Here is a 6,904-nt window from a genome sequence, read left to right on the forward strand (position 1 = left end):
AAAAGTAGATGCATTAATTGTGAGTAAATGATGGACTTGCAAAAACATTGTTAAATCTTAATTAATATGAAACTAGATGATTCTTAAAATATTTAAATCAAGTATTTAAAGATATGGTCATTACAGTTCAGTATATTTAGATGAATTTTTTTTAATAAGGTCATCCTCAAAAAATTGCTTGTTCCTCCCAAAAAATGACCCAACCTAAAACTTTTTTTTCACCTCCAAGAATTAACAATTACTTTGTTTTTATTTATTCAGAAGTTTTCTCATCTTGTTAATACATGCAAATGTATTTCAAAATTATATTGACATGTGTTTTAACATTTTGAATATTTTTAAATCCTCCCACCTACCTTTCTAACTTTTTTTATATCAACAGAGACAGTCACTGTCGAGCAAGGGCAAGCATTTTTTTCTTTAAGATGGCTAAATTAAATAATTTCTTACCCTGAAATAGGTATATGACAGACTGCAGACATTGGGAGTGACTGTATCTCATGCCACTATGAATAAGGTACAGGACCAAATAGGAGGCCATTTCAACCAACAACTTATACAAGCAGTCATGGATGGCAAACGATTCCGGATCGTTGGTGACAACGTCAATTTTATGGTGACAGCAAGTCATCAACGTAAAGGGAATTCAACCCATATGGAGCACTGGTTTGCCTCTGCAGCCATTATTCAAAATAACACTTTTGATCATTTACCATCTGATTTTCCTCAACTCCCTCTTCTTGACCTGCCACCTCAATCATTTCTCCCAGATGAAAATGATTTTAGAGTTATCTCCAATGATTATGTCTGTGTTGTATTTCAAATTCTGGTGAGACATATGAAATTTTTCAAACAGTTCAAGCACATGTCACTTGCATTGAAAAATGATTTACGAGCCAAGGACTGTGATATGAGCTCCAAGAATACAGTTGTCACATTTCCAGTTCTTTGCAAAAATGAACAAAGTTATGCAGAAGTTGTGGATATAATGGATAGTTATGAAGACCACATTACAGAAATTTATGATAAAAGTAACACAGATCTTGCTGGTGTTAAAGTCCATATTGGTGGTGATCAATTAACAAGAGAAAGATTTTCTGGTGCAAAGCGAGTCCGCCAACAAGCTATGACTGAGAAAGAAAGGTTCGTACACTTGTCACCCATTACATTTGAGTTTTTCCATTTACAGATGGCTTTCTTGACCCTGCTCTTTAAAACTCTGTACAATGACAAGTGTACTGAACCAGGAACTCTGTATGCAGAGAAGATAAAGTTAGGTAGATCGCATGCAAATGGGGAGGATGTAAAAAATCATTATGAGCAGTGTAAAGAACTTGGCTGCTCTTTGATAGCGTCACATGTGGTTGTTGCAGCTCTGCATCACTTTAACATGAAAGATGTGAATGAAGAGCCTGCCACCATAAAAGATTTGCTTGCCAATGAACCAAATGATGCAGAGAAGCAACAAATCATATGTGATGCTATTAAGAATTTTGTGCAAAAATATATTTTAAAAGATTCCTTACAAACCATTCAAAATTCTAGGAACCCAGAACCACAGAGGTGTGTAGAAGTTGACATTACCAGCTCTGATGGAAGTCCTATGAGGATATTAATACCTATAGTTGAGCAACGACCAGATGTAGTGGAATCTTATTCATCTCGAATGTTAGAACTAGGTCTTGCCTTTGAAAGTCTTCTTTTGAATGTCAAAATTCCCAACAGAAGCAGAATGTTGCCTCTTTTGAAGTACCTCATGTGTTTACTTAAAGGACATAACTGGAAATCAAAATATGCTCTAGAAATTCTACGTTTTCTTTCTCAGCAGATGTCTACTATGAATTTAAAATTGGCACGTGAGACCTTTTATGGTCTTTTTGTTAACAATTCTGGGCAAGAAGATGCATGTATTGCTGCAGATCTACAGATGGAACATATTGTTAGACTCGTTAAAGACAATATAAAGGCAGTCCATTCAAATAAAACTGAAAAGACCATGGCAAAGCGCACATCAGCATTGTCTGGGATGAAAGTAATATCCAGCAACTTTGATTTCATCTCTGACACATTGATCAGGGCAAGCAAACATAAGATTCCTTCTTCATTAGAAGATGAGCAGTCAATAATTAGTTCCCTCTTACAAATAAAGCCATGTTCTTCTGTGCCAGGGCGACAAATGTCATCATACAAGAGCCCGGTTCAAAGTCCATTTTTTCTTTTCAGATCACAAAACACATTTTCAAAAATATAATCATAGGATGCATATGTAGAGACTTTTCTACTGGGTCTCCGTAGAACAATCAAAGAGAGATTGTCACGCAGTGGTGATGTTTTAATTAATTTTGAGTTTTCCATGCCAAGGAATTTAGTAATATCAACAACCCCATTCAATGAAACAGTTGCAGACAGAGCTAAAAACTTAGCATCTGGTCTGACAGCACGTAGCTGCTTTATATCCCGAAAGATAGGGCGAAAGTCATGTCCCCAGTCTAAAATGCAATGGGCCTCATCTACCACAACATACATAGTGTCAGAAATGCTTTGAAGAAATTTATAAACCTCAGGTTTACCAACAACAGCCTCTGGATGTGCAAATATGTACTTAGTTTTTCCTTTCTCAAAGTCTTTGAGATTGGAACTATTCCTTAAAAGGAAGGAAGAATCTTTAAGTTTTTGCATTTGTCCTTCAATGATAACATTTAAGGGTTCTAAGACAAGAACAACTGCAGACTTCCCAGTCACTTCCAAATGATAAAAAGGAAGAAGTTCATATAATAAACTTTTTCCATATCCAGTAGGCAAAATAGATGCAACATCATGATGCAGAAGATATTCCAAAGACTTCTGTTGAAGTGGCTTCAGTGCCGAGATGTTCTGGTCAAACTTTAAATTGTACTTTTGTAGGGCCTATTGAAAAAGGGTGAAAATGCATATTTATTACACAACTAATTGTCTGAATATACTCTCTATTGTTCTAGAGTATTGTAAATTTCATTTCATCTCATTTTACTTTTTTACATTAATTATGAATAGTTAAATAGATGAAAAGAAATATATATATACACTGTGTAAATAAATAAAGCTGTGAATCAATATTATAACTTATAAATCAGATGAAAATGTCCTTAATTTTTCTGAAATTTTATATTCATGTGTAAGGGAGTAATTGTTATCTGTAAGAGTTAACTCCCTTAGTTAAGATTATGTTTGATGATTTGATGAAAAATTGATGATATTTAATGATACCCTACATGTATATAAATTAGCTCATAGGTGTTTGGATCATACGGATATATACGGTACTTAATGTTGTTATTTTATATGGTGGATATAATAATTTTTCATTTGGCTTTTGTAATTTTGATTGTGCATCAGAATTTAAAATGTTTATTGCAGAGTGTTCTTAGAGTACAAATGTGATTTATGAATTGAATTCAATTAAACTATCATTGTCAGACACATTAGATTTTATTTATATAAGAGAGAAAGAAGGTATACTGTGGTGGTTTTAATTTGTTATATTTTGTTTTCATGCTTATAAGTAAAAATGAACTGATTACACTAAGGTATTCGGTGTAATAGTTGTGTCCCTTATCGATAATATGGGACTGAATGTACCATATGTATGCTTTGATCGGATGTCACTGATGATGTGAACATGCTAAAGGAATGAGAAGTGCATGTAAATGAGAACTAAATATGTTTATATTAATCATATATAGTTGTAAGACAATAGTTTTTTTCACATTGAATTTTCATTTGAGTTTCTTATGTCTGCTCTGTGATCACCAGGTATTTTAAAACAGCTGATACAGTGAAAATGTTATATTTGAAGTCGGATGGTAAAACTTGTTTAAAAAATAAGTAATGATACATTTAGTTGAATCAGGTATGTACAAGATGAACTATAAGATAATTAGATGCAGAACTTTAGAAAAACATGTTATATGTACAAGGATTTCTTGAGGTGCGATTACTATACATTAACAATGTTCAAAATCTTGAATACAACATTTGATACTTTAGATACTTTAAATGTGCAATTATTTTTCATTATGTTAATCCCCCAACACAAATTGCAAGAACTAGAATTGACTCTCCATTTATAATCTATATGTTAATTGAAACTGAATTTGTAAATATTTTAATGAGATTATACAGAAATAAGATTTTATGAAAAGTGTTCACTGAAATTGATTGCAGGTGAATTTCATTTTCTCTAATTATGATCTCAAACTGAAGTATTTTTAAAAGAAGTAATATTTTGTACTACTAGAATTTTATTGATTAGAAATAATTCATCTGCTAATCATACAAAATGAAAATCTCAGAAAATATTAATGTGAATTTAGCCTCCATAGCTGAGTAAATTATTTCTAAGTGTTTCATAGTTATAAACTGATGAAATGTACTTTAAAATGTACTTAAAATTATTATGCTCCCTCTCATATTGTTATATTCAAAGTTGTACACATATGTTATATATTTGAACATGTATTTCTTAATTTCATGAATCATGCTCTCTAATTTTTAATTATATGACACAGGAAATAAAAAAAAATGAACTCTGCAATCATAACAGACTTGTTGATTCAACTAGAAAAAGGACATACGGTATAATCCCTATTAACGGCCCCAGGTGCTTAGAAAATTGTGAAAAGGGCGCGGTTATTTGGGTATTCTCTTTGTAATATTTAATATCATATCTTAACTTCAAAAAATATTTTGAAAAAAAAATAAATAAATTCAAAGAATCTCCAAAATAATGTTAACTTATTTTCAATTCTTTCAAATTTTTGCAGACTTTTGATATGATTCTAGTCTTTCTATATAATTTTAATCACTGTCCAGGGGGCCCTTATTTTCTGACAATTGAAAACAAAACTAGGGGGTGCTTATAGAGGCAGGGGCGGTTAATAGGGATTATACGGTATTAAATTGTGTCAAGTTTCCAAGATTGTGGTTTAAATAATGCAGTAACATCATTAGTTTCTTTAATATTGTTTCCTTCGACTTTGCTGTTTTAATAGCTAGAATTATGCTTAGTTTTCAATTTTCTGTAAATTCCATTTTATTTTCTCATTTTGATTTGTCAATGCATGACAACAACAATGCTCCCAGGAATTGAACCTGGATCTCCTCATCCCTGATTACAGCTTGGATAAGGTGTGTTACCATTACACCAAAACAAAGTTATTTTTCATGCATTGAAAAAAAAATGATTGGTTTTCCTCACTTACACTGTTGTATCTAAATGTTATTTCTGACTAAGGAGACATTTTTACTTTTATATTTATATAATCGATTACTACGAGCTACTGTGTTATAACTAGCATTCTTCATATATTGATAAAGTCAGATCTCCAGGTATACTAGAAAAATCAGAAGCTCAAAAGATGTTACCGATTTAGGTACACACCGATTTAGGACACTCCTCTATGATATGCATACTGAAAAATCAGTTCGATAAAATTTCATGGATTCATTCTATTTTCATTGTAAATAATTAAATTACATTTGTTCAAAAATCATGATGCATTTACCTAATCATGTTAATAGAAGCAGGGCCTTCCCACGGTCCAGAAGCTCTCCCTATAGGTAACACGTATGTGTGTGAAAAATAAAGAAATCTATTGTAAACTATGTCATTTACAATACATTGTACCTATCACCCTTGTCGCCAATATATTGGTGACATGTTGATCAAATTCTCATTGTTGATGAAACTTTCATCATAATGAAAACATTTAATCCAAGGATAATGTGTAGTACAATGGAACTTCAGATATCCGGACGCCAGATATATCCGGATGCTTCAGTATTCGGATGATATTTCATCGGGTCAGAATTTTTTAATCTTATTTTGTCTTGTTTAATTGGTAATTCAGATATCCGGACACTTCACATATCCGGACAATTTGACTGGGAACCAAAGTGTCCAGATAAATGAGGCTCCACTGTAATTGTTTTTAATTTAAAATAAAATCCATTACTAATCAAGGCCGTAACTACCATCGAGGCAAATGAGGCAAATGCCTCACTAAATTTTTAGAGTTTTTTGAAAAGTTAAAAAGTTTTACACAGTACTTATGTGTGTCTTCGTGCTAAATTAATATTTTCAACTTTTATTTCCATTTCTTTAAATCGTTCATCTCCCAAGGTGCCTCATTTTCATTTAGAGCGCATGTAAAATTTAATTCAAAAAGTAACTGTTCTAACTGTCATACATATAGTGACTTGCAGAAAAAAACATTTCTTCAAGAATGATTTTTCCATAAATCAAATCAAAGTATTCTTTATTCATTCCTTTATACTAAACTGTGGATTGAGTGTTCAGAATTTGTTAAACCTGGGTGTATTATGATATACATGTATGTCATTCGTGTTTATATATAAACAGCTGATCGATGTAAATAGGTATAGCTTGGCAGATCAAATCAGGTGATTCGTGGCCAAAAGACAGTCTGAATAATATCATTGAACCGAATTCTAGTCAAATGAATGAAAAAAATCGACATGATCCAGTAAAAAATATTAATTAATCTAGGTGTATTTTGATACAGGCCTATGCCATTTACATGTAAACAGCTGATCGATGTAAATAGGTATAGCTTGGCAGATCAAATCAGGTGATTCACGGCCAAGAGGCAGTTTAAATAATCTCATTGAACCGAATTCTAGTCAAATAAAAGAAAAAAATCGACATGACGCAGTAAAAAATGTTAAATCTGGGTGTATTTTGATACGGGCCTATGCCATTTACATATAAACAGCTGATCGATGTAAATAGGTAGGTTGGCAGATCAAATCAGGTGATTCGTGGCCAAAAGTCAATTTCAATAATATCATTGAACCGAGTTAATGTCAAATAAATGAAAAAAAACGGACATGACGCAGTTAAAAA

Source organism: Saccostrea cucullata, unplaced genomic scaffold, assembly GCF_032062105.1.
Source record: "Saccostrea cucullata isolate Sc308-1 unplaced genomic scaffold, CSIRO_AGI_Scuc_v1 ctg13776, whole genome shotgun sequence".
Taxonomy (NCBI): domain Eukaryota; kingdom Metazoa; phylum Mollusca; class Bivalvia; order Ostreida; family Ostreidae; genus Saccostrea; species Saccostrea cuccullata.